Source organism: Haliaeetus albicilla, chromosome 11 (genome assembly GCF_947461875.1).
Source record: "Haliaeetus albicilla chromosome 11, bHalAlb1.1, whole genome shotgun sequence".
In the NCBI taxonomy this organism is placed as follows: domain Eukaryota; kingdom Metazoa; phylum Chordata; class Aves; order Accipitriformes; family Accipitridae; genus Haliaeetus; species Haliaeetus albicilla.
The window spans coordinates 2,527,949-2,545,654 of NC_091493.1; the positions used below are offsets into that span (position 1 = coordinate 2,527,949).

The window sequence follows — 17,706 nt, forward strand, 5'->3', positions numbered from 1 at the left end:
AGGGAGGAGAAAGTCTCTGACGTAGACAACGCTGCTGTTTCAGCCCCCCCGCGTCCCCCTGACCAGCATCAAACCCGGGGTGCAGAGCCAAAGCTCATCGTGCTGCCGCCAGAAAGGATGCGATGGAGAGGAGCGAGGCAGCCCAACCTCGAGCTCTTCCTCTGCCTTCTGCTGGGCCAAAATGCCATTGAGGAAAATGCTAACTTTCTTCTAAAACAGCACTGCTATCAGCCCAAGTGAGCAGAAACATTATTTTCCGGCTTCACAGACCATGTTTAAAAAGCAACAGGGCAGTGGAAAAACAATTTACGTGATGTAGAAATAAAGGCGGTTGACAGCATCCCCTTTCGAGTGTCACGATAAATCTAAATATTGTATATTCCAAGTCAGTCACTTCATTATGTAAGTAATTGCCTGAAATGTCATTTTGATTTTGTCTGTCTTCATTAATACTGCAGCTCTTCACTGGTTCTCCGAGATGGTTCACTCAAATATTGCAAATTTAGGAACGGGATTGAGAAACCTCCGGGGAGAACTTAAAAATTGTGACTAAGAGCATATTAAATTGCACCTTCTGCCTGAAAGAGGCTCTTTGTAGGAAGCATTCGGTGCAGTTTCCAGCATAATAATGTCTCTGGGCAAGTCATCTCTGGGAACTTAACTGTTGTCTCCTGGCTGCAAAAGCACTAATGTTAAACCAGAGATTTCCCAGTCCGCTGGCAACTGCTCCCCAAGGCACGGGAAGCAGCAGACAGAACCGCATTAAATGGTGATGGATGGGAATCGGAGGAGCCTCTACCGCTGAAACACCGCTCTGCAAAGAAGTCCAGGGCTTGAAAGTTTAGGAACCAGCTCAGGTCGAGCAGAGGTTTTTCAGCCCACTTGCCCCAAATGCCTCCTTCCCAAGCCTGGGAAGTGGCTTTTTTTTTTTTTCTCTGTTTAAACAGCACGGCTGCATCCCTAAACGTGGCAAAGATCCCACCTGCTTGGCTACGCAGAGAGAGCCCTGCCAGCGCATGCTCCGGTCCTCAGCACACATTAATCCGAGTGAAGTTGGCAACAAGGCTCCAAGAGCCTTCTAGCGTCTCACCTCTGCGAAACCCTGGAGAAGAGATGCTGCCACTTTCTTGAGCCCGGACCGCATATTGCTCTCGGGGTGCTTAAGCACCAGCTTCCAGGCTGTGCACCTGTATTGGTTATTTTTAAATGCACTGTTGGGGCGCTTGCATACGAGAACGGCTCGCACGCACACAAAACGCACTTAATTGCCTCCATCAGAGCAGCGGCAGCAGCTTCGGCGACGGCTGTGCCTTGCTGGCAGAGATGCTCTCACGTTCGAGCTGCTGCTGGCATTTTTAATCACTCCCCAAACCCCCTGCCCCTCTCCCCCCCACCTGGTCTTCCCTTCCCCAAATGGCACCGCGACACTTGCGCCTCAAAATTTATAGCGTCAGCCTCTCTGTTTGCTCTGCGCTGTTCCAGGAGCATAAAGAAGAAATGAAAGTGTAAATCAAAGCGTCTCCCAAATGGCTTCCATGCGAGGAAAACTGTACGCGCCTTCCCAAAAAGCCCCTTCTCCTGCGATGCGGCACAAATCACGTCCCCCAAAGAGGGGAGCCCGGCAGCCAGCGCTGCCCACCTACAACATTTGCTCCTTCGTAGGCAGAATGGAAGTCCCTGAGGTGCTACCGGGAGCCCACCGTGCCCACGGCATCCAGCCAGCCGCTGGAAGACCCCTCTCGCCCTGGCACACCATCCATACCGGCTCTCCTCCGTCACGTTGGCCACCTTGGAAGATGTTCCAACAAAGGTCACCACCAAACATGCATCAGAGAAACCGCCCCCACGACCCTCTTCTGCAAAGCGCATCGCTTGGCACCAACCCTCACGCCAAAACACAGCCGGTTGCAGAAGCACAGCGGCTCCCGCTTTCCCGGCTTTTCCATCCCTCTGCTCCTCAAAGGGAAGCACCACTAGAAATTCACCTTTTCTTCTTCCTATTGCTTCTTGGCCAGGTCTTTACAATAAGTAGGATTCAAAAGGAAAAAAGTAAAAGTTAATTCCACCACCACCCCCCCCAATATTGGCATGAGTTATACACAAATCATAATTCCTAAAAATAACAAATTGCAGAACAGGGTAATCAGAAGTAAATTGATATTGATAAATAAGCTTTTCTTCCGTGCGGTAGGTGGTTTATTTTAATCTAATGAGTTTTATATTTTCTGAGCTTTCAGATTCCATGATGAAGAGCCGTCCGCACTAGAATTACGAAGCACTTTGAAATATTGTAATTTTATGGCTCATTTTGTCAGGACTCTTGAAAATGAGATTTGTTCCCAGTGAAAAAATTTGCCCTTTTTTTCTTCTATTCCCTGCAGTGAAGGAAAAAATTCCCTTGTTAAATAAATACAGGCCAGCATATTTGTATGTATGGGGGGGGGGGGGGGGAGCAGATGCACACAGAACAGGGAGCCAGTGGGCACGGCTGCCGATGGCTGCTACAACCCACCTAAGCCCCGAGATGGTGCTTGTAGGAGAAAGAGTGTGAAAGGTGCTCTCTCCCCTTCCTTCATCCCAAAAGCAAAGCTGAGGTTGGAGACACGGGTGTTTTCTCCCCACCCAGCCCAGGGGATGCCGACAGCGAGTCCAAGCTGCTCTGTGCATCATACCTAGTGCTAATTGGTCATATTTAAACCTTTTTTTCTAGCAGGGAAAAAGCTAGAGCTATTACTTACCAACAACCAGTAACACCAAAGTTTCCCACATTTCCAGCAGTTTACTCCCATTTCAAAACAAGGACAGGAATGGAAACATTTTGACTGGGGCTGTGAGAGGTTTGCTTTCCCATAGGAAACGAACATTAGCGCCAAGACAACATTAACATATTGTTTAACCAACAGCCCAAGACCAGAAGAAAATGCCATGTTTGAACTTCTCAGTCCATGCAGGAAAACTTTGTCTGGGTTGGAAGTGAAACTGATTGTCCAAGTCATTGCAACTGCCATAAGATAATCCCAGTAACTGCCCAGCTCTGCATTAGCAAAATGCAAACCTTCTGCTGCAGCACACCCCGACTGCGGTATCCCCAAGGAAAGTCATTTAGTGCTACAAGCACAAGCATCCAGTTTACCTCTTCATTCATGCAATATTAAAATAACATTCGGGGGGCTTAGGAAGGTGGACCCCCATTCCCTGCTGCAGCAAGCATGGCCACCGACCCTTCCACAGCAAAGACAGTATCTTTCTTGGGTAGGTGGAAGAGGAGATGCCTGGTTTGGGGTTGGTTTGGGGTTTTTTTTGGGGGTGGGGTGGGGTTTTTTGTGTTGTTTTTTTAGTTTGGGGGTTTTTTGAGTGGGGCAGCACTGGCTCTATTGAGTTTCCAGCACTGGTTGCTATGATGCCTATGGTGACTAGCAACCATTTTCCATCACAAAACCTCACTTAATCTAGAACGGCAGCTCCTAAACTCGGAGGCAGCCTGGGATGGGGTATGAGACCAAGCCAACAGGCTCCTGGCTCTCCTGGCTCCTGGGCTGCACCAAAACAGAGCCCAGCACATGGCAGCGAGGCAGGAAAGGAGCAGCAGGGCTACAGAGCGGATGATGCTAACGTGGGATGAAAAGGTGGAAAAGCAGCCAAGAGCAACAGAGCTTAGCTTAAAGGAAAAAAGGAGACAAGGAGGAGAGGGAAGAAGGGTGGGAATTCTTGCTTTAGGAGGAGGTAGAAAGCTGAACTCTGAAGCGGCGTGCACAGTCTGGTCTTACAACACAGGAGCCTCTCTCCAGACTCTTAAAAAACATACGGCAATGGACAAAGTGGCAAATGTAAAGATGCTGAAGGCCTGACCCAAAATCTGCTGGGGAACAGGAGGCCAGACGCTTTCTTCTTGTGCCCTGCCTGGAAGAAGGCAGGCTTGCCTGCCGACCGAGGCCGGGCAGCAGCCTGGCCGGACTTCCAAGCACCACCATCAAAACGATGCAGAAGTGTCCAACATCCTCAGGCTCCGACACGACATTTTTGAGCGAGTTTGTAACGCTGCCACGCAGCCTGTGCTTACATATCCTAGGGCATTCCTGCCTGTGCTGCTTCAAATGCAAGCACACGACTTCTGTTTGGTTTGGGGTTTTTAAAGGAGAGGGGGGAAAAAAAAAAATGAAGAGAAGACCTATGTGAAGTGGAATTAAAAAAAAAAAAAGCTTTCATCTAGGTATTGCCCACTCCATTTACAGAATAACAAGCACCTTGCTCCTTGCCACACTCGGGTGCAGCTTTGAACACGAGCATCACCTTTTTGCAGCGGCAGGAGGAAGCACGTTATAAGCTTCACTCTAAGAAGTACACACATAACAATGTGAGCAATGCAATAAAAAATTCAGCATCAACTTCAAGAGCAAGCCATCAGCCACAGAACCAGGAGCTCTTGACAATCAGTAACCAACTACACTTCAAAGCCCTGCCAAAGAAGATGGGTTAGTTATTTAACTTCATCTTCCTTGGCAAACACTCGTCGCAGCAGACACCGCTTCAAGTCTCATCAGCACAGGACCCCAGGTACGTGCGCACCCTGGATTTCCCCCTGTCTCCAGCTACTCCTAAGCTCCAGGCTGGACGTTTGCATCACTAAAAAGAAGCAACAAGGCTATTTGTTCAGTCCTCTGGGAACTCAAACCGCAGGCTGGGAAGGTAGATCTCAAAAAGAGAGAGAAATGGGGGTGCTTCAGAGGAGGAAAAAAACCCAACCCAATCCAGAAAACCACCCTCACACTGAGCAACCTGAGCTGCAAAAGCTCTCAGACCATTTCTTGCCTCATCCAAATCAAGAGAGAAGTGTCCTTGCTGCTTTCGCACAAAGCTCACTTAACTTTCAGCGAGAGGCACTTTGCTGCAACAGACCTTTTCAAGGCCCACTGGCTGTTCAAGCTAATAAAAGTGAGGCTTTGCCTGATGGAGTAACACTGTGGGCACGCTGTGGCTAATCACTCGCTAGCTGAAATTTCAGGACGGGGGAAAAAAACCAAAGTGCTAGACACAGCACAGGGAAAGGAAGATGAGGCTACTTGGGAGGAAAAAAAACCCCAGATCCCTCAATCTCAAACAGCAGCCCCCGAGAGCAGGGGGTCAAACTGAAAGACAAAGACATTCAGCAGAGATGAAGTTATTTGGATTAATGACAGTAGTTCATCACCAGTGACAGGCTTGTTCATGCAAGCCCTCCTAGGACCCCAGCCATGGCTGAGGACCCTCTAAGCTGTCCAGTCCCTCTCCTACATGCCTTTTTCAAAGCTGCAGCAGCCCAGGTACCAACATATCCTCCCCATTTCCATCAGGATTTTGTCCCCAGTGACTTTCTCCCCAGCATACTCCAAGCAGAACATCTTTCTCCCCCGGAAAGCAGTTGTTATATCAAATGCACAGACCAGGGCAAAGCAATTCAGGCTAAGGATGGAAAAAAGCCTCACTGCAACGTTGGCTCTGGCAGAGGCTGGGGAGGGGACATGACAGCCCTCCCACAGCCAGCTCAGAGTTTCCATTGCAAGACACATCCAGCAAGGTCCTCAGCCCCGGGGCGAGGGCTCAAGCACATGCTTCTGCCAGACTGTCCAGCAGAAAAAGAGGCAACGCGTACCCAGGATGGCCCCTTTCATCGTTTATGGAGCACACCATAGTCAGCAAGCACCCACCGGAGCCACGTGCCAACGCCTTCACGGACTGAAAGCCACCAAACTCCACAACCAAAGGTTTCCTTCCCACGTTGACCGAAGCTTTGAGCTCGGCGCCATGCACGGCACAGCCCGTGCGTAAACACTGTTCCAGCTCCTGCTATAATGTCCTGGTCATTACCGAACCACAGGCGAGATCCAGGACACCTGCAAGCTTTGGGTGAGCCTCAACCACCGGGATTCCCCATTTCAGCTGCAGAACCTGCACGCTGAAACAGGGGCCGATAGCAACGCAAGCACGAAGGTGTGAATCTTCATGTTTGTACATCTTGGGCCATAAAAGCCCCAAACTAACCCTCATCCTCCTGTAAAATTATTGAATGTCTTATTGCAAAAAGCAGGACACTGTAGCGGGAAAAAACGCCGAAGTTTTGGGATGCACTTTGAACTATTTATGCTCACAAAGCAAACCTCCAGCTAAATTAGCTGGGCTGCAATAGCCCAGCTGCAAGCAGCTGGGACGTTTTACACCCTAATGAGAGGCCACAGGCCAGCCCCTCCTCAAGCCAACCCCATATCCTAAAGCTTCTCAAATTTAAAAATAATCTACGCTCAAGACCATCTGCACAGAACATCTAAGAAACTTCACAAATTAAATCCTTTTTAAGATGTCCTCACCACCCCGGCTGCTCCTGGGGTATGCTCCAAAAGAGGATTGCGGTGCCCTTTTTCTTTGCATACCTCCATCAGCTCAGCAGAAAAGCTACCATACCATGAACATTATTCTGGAAACTATTGCAGCCAGGCAGTAGAAAATGTTTCTGGTGCTACCTCCCTGCTTTATTCAGGTGATGCCCCCCTGGGAGGGACACGCAGCCTCTTTGCACAGGGGCTGAGTGCTCTTCCCAGGCCCAGCTACAGCAACCAGCCAAGCTGTGCAGCTCCTGCTTCTTGCAAACATTGTTTCTCCCACTTATCACACACACGCAAAAAAAAAAAAAAAGAAAAAAGAGAACATCAGTTTTTACAGTTTCCCATAAAGGGAGTGTTTTACAACTCGGTCTTAAAAAAAAAACATTGTATTTTCACAACACGATCTTGACTTGGTGCTACAAACCCACAGTTTGCCTTCCGAAACAAGAGATCTTTGTGGTGGGGAGGGAGGGAGCGGGGGAGAAGGGAGATGGAATTGCAAAGGGATTTCCCCTCCTCCTTCCCCAGGACAGGGGAAGAAGGAGACACAACGGTAAAACTCCCTCCCTCAAAACACCCAGCTGGAATGCGAGTTTCCCGTGGAAATACCTTGCCTCACCAAAAAGAAAAAAAAAAAAATTTTTAAAAAATTCATGCACCAGCTTTATCCTGTAGTGCTATCGTGCACCGAGGCCATAGGCACGAGGCATCCCAGGCTGCCGCAGGATGCGCTGGGAAGACCCCGGGAAAGAGCCGGGCTTGTTGGGTGCAGCCCAGCCACGGCGGGCACTGGGAAACAGCAGCTCTGCCAGCCCTCCTGACCCCCTCCACATCGGTTGTGCCCAAGGGATCTGCCACCAGACAGGGCTTTTCCCCCAGCACAGGGGGAAAAAAAACCCAAACAACAACAAAACCCCCATGCACCAGCATAGAAAACTTCCCATTCCAGCATCACACCCATAAACCACTGGTGGAGAGGGGAGGAGAGGCAGCCTGGGGAGACGATAGTGGTTGGCAAGAGGGTGCTGGCAGCACCCCCAGGCATCCCTGGCACGGGACTGGGTTTGGATTTGCCCTTCCCACGCAGGGTACCCGGGGGAGAGTCCTGGGCTGTGCCCCTGCCCCAGCCAGCTCTGCTATTCACCTGCAGAAAAGCAGCACATCATCCCATCCTCCGCATCCTTTTATTTGGCCAAATAAGCTACCCCAGCTCTGCCCATTCTCTTCTTTTTTTTTTTTTTTTTTTTTTTTTAAAAAAGAACTGTTGCCTTTTCTATCAACAGCCTCATTAGTTTTTTGTTTGTTTTTTTTTTTTTCCTGGACAGGTCTTTACTACCAACACCACAGATTTTGTATTTTCCCAATTAAATGCCAGTAATGAAGCCCCACACCTGTATTTCCAGTTGCAAGCGGGCACAGACTATTATTTACCTTTGTGTAGCATCCAAAAATCGTGGATCAGAACAAAGGGGCTGGTGCCGGGTAGATCAAACCGACACAACACCAGGGGAAAAGCTATCCCTGCCACAAAGGGTTTACAGCTGAAACGCCCCTAACGAACCCCCAACTCTGCGAGTTAAAAGGATGGGTAATGTAATTTAGCTAGCTGGTTTTAATAGGGACCAGACTCCTGAAGTTTGAGCATTTTCTTTAAATAAAGGCTCCAGCGACAACTCCAGTAGGTTCAAAGCTAAAGATGCCTGGCCAACGCCAAGTTGGACGTGTGCAGGGGTGAGTATTTGAGGTGGTCAGGAAAACATTTCTTTAAAGAAAAGAGGATTGCAGGTCAGAGATTAAGGAAAAAGAGAAGCAAGCAAAGTAGTGGGGGAATAAAAAAAAAAATCTCAAATAAAGCATTTTCTCAAGAAATAAAAAGAAACCATTTAGGGCAAGTTTGTCATTTTTGAAAAGCTGTTTTCCCATATGGTTTTTTTTTTTTTGAAGGGATGCAACATCAACACAAAAAACCCCAAATCCAAACCCCACCGTTTCCATTGCAGTTGAGTCCCGCTGCGGCGCAGCATCCCCACGCCTTTGAAGAAGTTCAGCCCTGGCTCGGCCGAGAAACTTTACAGCTTCTCACCGCCTCTTCTTTCCAAACCAAACTCAAAATTAAAACCCAGGGTGGGTTTGGAGATGGGGGGGGAGGACGACAGCGCTCGCTGTTTCAGGACAGCAGACGCCACCACATATTATTATTAATAATAATTTTTTTTTTTTTTTTGCTCAAAGGGAAAAATGTTGGGCTTCCCACCTCCTGCCATTGATACCACCGCGCTGAACCCCACCCCCCCAAATGACTACTGATGATGATGATGGCAGCGCTCCCCCCAACCAAGTTGCCCCCCCGGTGGGAGCAGAGAGGCGAGGGCTGGGGAGGAGGACGGCGGGCAGCACCCCGGGGGGGGCGCTGAACACCACCGGCTCCGCGCCAGCGCATCCCCCCCCCCTCAAAAAAAATTAAATCAAGGCGGAATAAAGAAAACTCGCGGGGACATTACCTGTGGCGGCCGGTCCCGGTGTCAGCGACGACCCCCCATGCCTCTTTTTTTTTTTTTTTCCCCTTCTTCCTCCTCCTCCTCCTCCCCCCCCGCGGCTGCCGGCCCCCGCCGCCCTGCCAGCCGAGTGAGCCGCCACGGGAGGAGGAGGAGGAGGAGAAGGAGGAGGAGGAGGAGGAGGAGGAAGGGGCGGCGGCTGCCGCGGGCGGCGCAGCGCCCCTCGCCCAGGTACCGGGTATTTCAGCGCCGGCTCCACCGAGCATCCCCCCCCGCAAGCCGGGGGACACCCGGGGTGGCAGCCAGCCCCCCCAAATCCCGAGTTTAACCCCCCCCCTTTACTGGCTGGAGGGGGACACCCCGAAATAGAAGTTCCCTCTTCAAATACAACTTCAGCCCGAGGCAGGCGCTGGCCACGCAAAGTTTAACTCGGCCTCTTTGGGTTTAATTTGGGGGGGTTTCTTAGCGTTGTTTATTTTTCTGACCTTTGTGCGAGAGCGGCTGGCAGGCCCGGGGAACGCGTAAATCATACATGAGTGGGAAAGCGATACGGGCAGCGCGCTGGCAGGCACGCCGAGAGAGCCACATGGCAATTATTCCTCCCGAGCATCTCTCCCTCCGGCACTCGGAGCCTCGGTTTCTACAGGCACGGCGTTGTATTTGCCGTGCCACCCATGCGCGTTTCTGCCCAACTCTTCAGCTCTTACCACCAGTCCCCTCTGCCCCCAGGTCCTCCCGGCCTTCCCAGCTTTCCCAAACCCAGCAGGACATCGCGGGGCAAATCCTCATCCCCGGTCCGAGCCCTCTCTACGAGCAGCTTTAGAGGAGGCAGCTAAATCCCACCACTTCACCCCATTTCTTGCTTTTTTTGGAAGCATCAAAGCCAGGGAAAGCAGCCTGCAACGGCACCGGTCCCCGCACCAGAGGGGTGACGCAGCCCCCCGTGTCCCCAAACCCCAGCAGTGGGTCCTGCCCTGCTTGCACACACACACAAGCCTCCAGCCACTTGTGGCTTAGAGGAGCTTTACCTTCCCACCAGACCTCATCCTGAGCAGTTTTAATTAAAACACTAAATAAGTGCAGTTTGGGCTGCTAAAGGCCCCCCTGGCGCCCTGCTTGGCAATACTGGGAGCCTTCCCGTCCTCTCACCTTTGCATCCCTCCTTCTGGAGCAGCAGCGAGCAAGTGCCTCGGTGGGAGCAGGAGGGGGATAATTAAGCCCTTGCCTCTCTCGAGCAGTTTCTGCTAATTTGGCAATTACTACAGCTCCCGGGCTGATAGATTTGAATTGGGCAGGGGCCTCCCTAAAACCTGGTTAAACTGCAGGTGGGGGCTGAGACTAATGTTGCAGACCAGAGCCAGCCCTGGCACACCTGCAGCTGTTTTGGAGTTAAAAACAAAAGTCCCTGACAAACAGCTGAACGCGATGAGCTGGCTGCAGTTGAGGAAGGTGCTGGCAAATCATTTCCTCGCATCACACCTGGGTTGTACTCAGTTTGCCAAGGATTTGCCATTGCTACCTGAGCTTGTCCTAAATTGCAGGTCACGAGGAGTGCAAAGGGCGCGGGCGTTAACTGGTGCAGGGCTCCGAGCATCCTGTTGAGCTGAGCCTGTGCTGGTCCAGGTGGTTTCTCTCTCCTGGGCTCTTCATCCCTCCCTTGTCCTCTTCATCGGCACAAGGCAGCGTGTATGCAGGCAGGATACCTGCGCCGTGCCGATCCCAGCCACGTCCATAAAGTCAGGGAACTAATTAGGGGAAGAAACAACAAAAAGGGAGGGGAACCAAAGCAAAACCACACCTTAAGCAACTTGAAGACACATTCTGGTTGTTGTGTGTAGCCACTCTGGCTTTGCACAAGTCATGTCTCACTTAATGAGTCTCATGATAAATTCAGGTCAGTGTTTCTGTTTAAATAGAAGCGCACCTCTCCTGCTTTATCACTGCCTGGTTCCTGCGTCTGGGCTCCACACCATGGTTTTCGGCGCGCAAGCTGGGCAGCTGGCTTTCAGCTCACCTCCTGACCAGTTTGAAGACCTGTCACCTGTTTTACATAAGTCAGCTCTAACGAAGCGGAGTTCCTCCTGGCCTGCGGGTCTTGCCTGGACTCCTGGTCCAATTCCCAGTAGAGCCCAGGCTGCAGCCTTTCCCATCGAGGGGGGAGGACTAGTGGGATTTCACAGCATGGGTTCACAAAACTGAGTTGATGTTCCCAAGCTCCTGTTTGAAGAAAGCAACGTCGCTCTGAGACGCAGCCCGCGGGCGATGCACCGTCACAATTGCCTTGTAACAAGCTCATCGCTGGGAAAAAAAGGGACTAAAATGAAGTGGTGCATTGCAAGCAGAGGGATGGTCCCAGTTGCCATTGGGATTGGAGGCCACCATAATCAGTGCCAACCCTACAAGGCAGGGAGCGTGGCAGTTTGCAGGAGGGCTAGGCTAACCTCCCTGCTATCCCAGCCTTTCTCCATGGGCTCATTACTGGGAAACCTTATTGTTTTGGAGCCAGATCCCATGAGCTCCCCTCTCCGCCCTGCCTGCGAAAGTGGAGCAGCTAGGCAGAGCCTTCGCCGCCTCCCGGCACCACTCGCTCAACCTTGAAATTGTACTGCAGGGCTTCTCCCCCTCTCATTTTCTATCTAACCACAGAACATTTCTCCATCCAACTATCCCCACGGTGTATCGCTCCTCTCTCTGCCTTCCCTGGCCCGTCTGCTGCGAGAGGTGGGATCGCCGTCGTCTCTAAATCTTTAAATAGATGAAATATCACATGGAGAGCAGGTAAAATGCAGGCACATGCAAAATCCTGCCCGACTAAGGTACTGAATTATCTCTGCTTGCCACGGACCACGTACTGCCATGGACCCCAGGGTCTGCACGGACATCAGCTGCCTGACAACCAGCGCGTGCAATATTGTACCATCAGTCATTTCTTCACGCCTCCTTTTCCCCAGGAGTCTCCCACCAGGATCCCTCGATGTGCTTCCTCAAACTACCATCCTTTTTTTCAGTAAGTAAAACCTGTGCAAGAGCGCAGGAGGGCTTTTCGCTCAGGAAGAAGCAGCCCATGCCCCCTGCTTTTGCTTCTTGGGGGACATGGTGGGTTTGTCCCCCCCCAAGACCACAAGCCCCTGGAAGATGATGGTATTCTCCACCATCCGTGGTTTTCCAGCACCCCACGTCGTGACGTGGGTCGGGACGGCAGCACAAGGGAGGCAGCTCCCCCGCGTGCTACCCTCTTACCCAAGTTGCAGAATTAATTTGTACAGCGGTCGCGGGGTTTTCTTTTCGACCACCGGTGCTGCGGCCGATGGTGAGGCGGTTTTTCCGGTGTGAAATTAATTTCTAGGTCCATTTCACACAGAATTTTAAGGCTAATATTAGGATCATGCTGTTTGTTTAGGAATTTATGAGGGAAGGAGGCTGGAGAAGAATCTCAGCAAAGTTAAGGGATTGCTCACGTTTTCTCTCTCTGTAGAAGAAAAGCGCTGAAAATGCAGCTGGTTTCTTTTTTTCTTTTAGAAATATAGAAGTACTGCATTTCAAATTGCATCTTTGTAAGGTGCTAGTCCATATGGAGGGCAAAGCAAATGTGTTTAAAGAGGGTGGGATGGGCAGGAGCTGGGCACACACTCGTAACACGTGCCCAATTCACGTGGCATCCTTCGTCGGGGATCTGCCAGCTCACTTCTAGACGTGGGTCTGGCTGAGCTAGCCCTGGCCTAAGCATCCCCAGCTGGGCCAGGACAACGGGAACTAGAGAGCCGGAGCTGCAGCACGGTGATAACACGCAGCCAGAAGGGTCAAGGTGTGAGCTCCAAAAAGCCTTGCAGGACCACCCCAAACAGAGCTGGCTGAAGCCCTGAAGCTCTGCCCTTTGCAGACCCCAAAGCAGCCCGTTTGCAAAATGCATCGTGTCCCTTTGTAGCCCCAGCTGTACTGATGGAAGTGGGCAGGACGCAACCCCTGCTAAGGACACTGAGAGCGCCCGGTGGCCCCTGGCAGGGCTTCTTATCGCCAGAAGGGGTTAAGAGGATAAAAAAAATCCCCAAACCACCTTCATCCCAACTCTCGGAGCAGCTGGGGGTGCTTTTTGCTGGCTTTTGAAACAGCCCTGGGTGTAATTTCCTACTGCTCGGGAACGGTAGTAAATTCAGAGAGTAGCGACCGTTTGGCGGTGATTGCGACAGGCCGTTACGGTGAGAGGGGGACAGCTTTGGGTTCCTTCCTCCCCAGAGGATGACTACCCTGAGTCACTTCATGCCACGCACCAAAAGCATCTTTCTCTTAGCTTGGAGCCCTACCTTACCAGCCAGTTGGTTGGCGTATTTTTTTTTTTTAATCTCAGTTTTTCTTTCCTCCTCCTCAGCAGAGGCAGAGTAAAAGGTGCCATCTACAGGCACAGCACCCACACGACAGCTCTCCGCACCTCCCCTGCCCAGGCTGGGCTGGATGTGCCCTCCCATCGCGTGTCACCATACCCTTTTGCTGTGTCACCTTCCCTGCAGTGCCTGGGTTGTCCAGTTTTTTGGGGGGGTCAGGGACTGCCCAGAGGGCTGTGCCAAGCAGAAGATGACCTCCCTTTTGGTCAGCTCTTGGGCACCCCTGCGTGTAAATTTGATGGTAACCCAGGGGAGCAGCAAGACAAAAACCTGGGGGAAGGTGATCCCAGTTTGCACAGCTGGGAGGGAACAAGCAAAGGGGACGCGACGTCAATTTGGTCACACATGGAAGGCACCTCTGCTGCTCGCCCAGCCACCCAACTTCCAGCCCCATAGGTCTACCTGAGCTGCTCAGGCCCACGGCGTGCTCCTCTTCTGTGTCGCTCTGTTCTTCCAGTTGCCTCTCCATTTAATCCATTTTGGCTGGGTTCACGCGCCTGTAATTTAAGGAGGTAAGCCAGGACAATAAGAAACTGTAGGAAGAAGTACAAGTAACACCTAACAAATTCTCCTCTGTGTGACTACAGGGTAGTGGGGGGTGACTCCTCACCAACCGGAGCGAGGGTGCATGCAAGGGAACCCAGGCTCAGCATGGAGGTACTTGCACTTTGGCTGTGAAGAGCTGTTGCTGCTGTTCGAGGAGAAAAAATGAGGCTAGCAGGGCTCTGAGGTGATGCATTTACAATGGGAGCCAGGTCCTAGCGATGAAGATCCAATGGGCCAACCAGGCATTGCTGTCGAAGCTCCCAGGGTCGCCCCCAGTAGAGGTGCGGGAGAGCTCTCCCCACCTCGCCGAGCCGAGGGCTCGCCAGGGCGGCAGAAAAAAAGGCAACGCCGAAGAGCGGAGCTAACGCCAGGCACGCGCGCTCGCTCCTCGTACGCAGCCGCAAGCCCGGAGCTTGCTCCCGCGTTAAAGCCCCTTCTCAACCCCACGCCTTCTGCTTCATATTAAAAGCATTTGTCAAAGCAGGCGCTCCGTCCTGCGCTGTTGGGTACCCAAAGCTGTGCAGCGTAGAGCGAGGCAGGGTTACAAAATCTGGAACTGAAGCTGAGCTGGGGGGGGCTGTGTACACCCCATCCATCAGCGAGCAGGGATGGCAGAGGGAGCAGACCCGCCGGTTCACTCAGCTTTGCCCAGCCTGCTACGGGCACGCTGGAATTCGTGCTCAGCCAGCCCCAGATACTCTACACCCCCCCACCATGGTGTGATAAATTAGGAGGAAAACTTTCTCAGCTCAGTTTGTTCTCACAGTGCCGTCCAACAGAGCACAAGCCTGTCTAATCAGAAGCTACAGTCCTTCACCATCTGTTTAGAGCCTAATTACAAATGCAGAAAAATAATGTGCTTTACAATTGCACCAGTAAATGCTGTAAATGATTTAAATGCATGCATATGTTCCCTGCAGAATTCAGCATGCATCTGCGACTTCTTCTTCTCACATTAGGCACACAAATCAAGGGAAAAAATACCCAGATCTGACGAACAGCATGTCCCTAGGATGGTGATTTTTATCCCTTTTTTTCCCCCTGCTGGAATGGCAAACAGGGCTTTTTTGTAACAATTCATTCAACAGCGTTTTCTTCGCTTCCATTTTAAAAACTGTTTATCACCGTCGTGTAAATATAGTACAAATTACTCCATAAAACATGTAAAAGGAGAACAGCAGCCGGGCAAGCCTGCAGCTGGCTGGCAAGGTTTCAAAGCCGAGTGGTTTTTTTTTTCTCTGGGGCGCCCGCAGAGGGGCAGGATCAGCTCGGCTCATCTGCTGGGGACCGTGGCCCTCCCCGAGCCCCCGTGGAAGAAGATGACCGCCGGCATTTCGAGCCCTCGGTTCACGCGCCCCTTTTCAGGAGGACGCTCGCTGCAAAGCCGCGGAGCTTGGCAAGCTCCAACCCCGCGCACGCAAGCGTGCAAGAAGGGGAAAAAGGGCCGAGAGCTAAAATACCTTGAAAATACCTTTCCTGTGGCTGCAGAGGGGAAGACGGCAGCGTTTTGGAGGAACAAGGGTCGGAGAGCATCACCTCATCTGTGGCGGGGTGACGGCTCCCCACACGCTGCCCGAGCGGCCGTGCAGAACAGGGCGCTGCCTGGGGACCCCGCTGCCCATACAAATGAAGCTGCCACAAGGCAGTAATTAAGAACAAGGTCATGCATGCTGGCCCCTGGCCGGCCACGGGGACCGCCAGAGCTCATTAAGAGCTTCGTCGAGATGCCGGGGACAGGCGCGGGTGCAGATGTGCGGGGATGCTCTGCGCTGCCGGGCGGACACCCTGCCAGGTACCACGTCCCACCACCCTAGCAGCCCCCGCTCCCGCAGTCGAGCCACCAAAGGCAGTCCCAGTTTGGCCATCTGGGCTTTTGACCTGCAGCGCATCCTGGCAAAACACTGAAAGGATGAGTCCTGCCCCAAAACACGTACAGTGGAGCAGCCGAGAGGCAGCAGAGCTTCTCTTCGGTCACCACCAAGGCGATGCTGAAGGATAAGGAGGTTGTTTCAAAGATGCTTCCACCTCCCAAAGGGTGAGAATGCTGCGCCAAAGCCTCTATAATGCAAAGGCTGGTATCACAGGTGGAAAGGTGGCATTTCTACCCTGCGGGGCACTCCACCGTGTGGGGACAGGCTAGACGAGGCTTTGGAGCTCAGAGAGAAAGAGGGATAGTCACTTGCAACTAATGGGAGATGAGTATCCATAAGAAAAGTTTCCTTCCCTCCTAGAGTGAGTTTGTTTGCTTTAAAGCCCCGAAATGCTCCAGCTCTGAAGCAGGGAGGAATAACTGGCACCACTAAGCTGAGAGAGCGGACAAAAAAAGGTCAGGCATAGGCTCCGTTAGTCTCCTTTGAGCAGAAGCTGCAGCAGATGTGTCTCCTCCACTTTCCGCCCTTTCATCCAACCCCCTCCTGCTCCCCGCGCCCTCCCGTCTTGCCGGTGTTACTTTGCCAGTTCACAGCCTTCATTTCCCCTCGGCCAGTTGGATTTAACACCAAAGGCCGTTGGAGAAGCCAGCGTGGGGCAGGCACAGCATCCTGACCGTGCCAGGCTGCCAGCCCTCTGCAGAGCTGGGGACTCTCCATCCTCCGGGTTGTTTTGCCAGCGATGCTGGCCCTGAGCGCTGGGCAAACGGTGGTGGCTCTGTCACTTGGCACCATGCAGGGCTTCGTGCCCATCTTTGATTTAGTTTCGCTTCGTGGGCCCACCCTCATGAATTTTGCAAGCGCCGGCATCGCTCGTTTTACGCCCACTGGTGAGATGAGGCCGAGCCCTGCAGAGAGCACGTGGTCCTTCCCCCGCCGGCCACCTCACAACCTGCTTGCTTCGGCTGAAAGATGGTGAAAACATTTACAACCCTGCTAGTCTTTCTTAAGCGGCCGAAGGGATGGCGTTAATTAAAGACAGACACAAAACCTGGCAGCGCCGGTTTGGACAGGCGAGGAAGACCCATGGACCCAGCTCAGCGCCCAACCCTGCCCATACCCGAGGTCTTCAGGTGTCCCAGGTTCAAACAAAGACCTGGGGAGCAAACTGCCTCTTGTAAAGCTCTTTGAGACCTAGGAAAAAAAAAAAAAAAAAAAAGGTGTAATCTCCTGACTAAATGCCATGAAGTAGGGTTTTGACCCCCGCAGTATTTCTGCTGGCTGTCCCACCTCGATGCTTGTGTAGAGCAGAGAGCACACGTCATTCCTGAACTGGAAACTGGGGTCAAAGGCTGCATTCCTTATCAAAGATACATTACTCAAAACCATCAAGAAAGAAACTGTGGTTGCGCCTCAACTCACGCATCTGAGGTATAGGATCCTTCATTCTGCCCTGCAACCACCGTTTCCCTCGTCATTCTGCTTTTTTCTTACCTTGAGCTCTTCGATACAGCCTACACAGGGCATCAGATGCGACTTCACCCAGGCAGTATACGGCAGTAATTACTTCCCTGCCGTTATATGCAACAATCTATAAATTACCCGTCCCCTTTTGCAGGGGCATCACCCACACGCTCATGGCTCAGGCTGCCTGTCAGCATCCATCCCCGTACCGCCGCACTCCCACCAGCACTCCCTGCTTTATACCCAGACCTGATTCTTGCCCAATCTGAACCTGTATTGATTTTTCCACTCATTTCTCTAACTTTCCTTAGCTGAATACCATCAAAGACAAAGGATAAATTCCCTTTTTGCTTGCTTCCCCCTGCAGATGCAGTAAGTATGCTCTCCACACCTACCTGCGGGTCATTTGGAGATATTAAATTAGAATAACCAGGCTTTCAAAGCAATTCTTTCGGGGCTCCTTCACCCGGCTCTTGTCAGTGATTTTCTCCAAGTTTACAATCCAAGCTGGGAGAGAAGGATGACCAGAAGGAAAAACACAAGCTAAAACTGCATGCATCAGTGTGTCTCCAAGAGAAATCACTCCAGACACCAGCAG

At 51.9% G+C, this 17,706-nt stretch overlaps 1 protein-coding gene across 1 annotated transcript in view; it reads right to left on the reverse strand.

The window, feature by feature from the left end:
* Positions 1–9,032, reverse strand: part of CDH23 (cadherin related 23) — a 213,592-nt gene extending 204,560 nt beyond the window's left edge. The window contains exon 1 of the mRNA XM_069795810.1: positions 8,858–9,032. The gene's annotated coding sequence lies outside the window, so the exon portion shown is untranslated. The remainder of the gene's footprint in view (positions 1–8,857) is intronic.
* Positions 9,033–17,706: the final 8,674 nt, after the last annotated feature.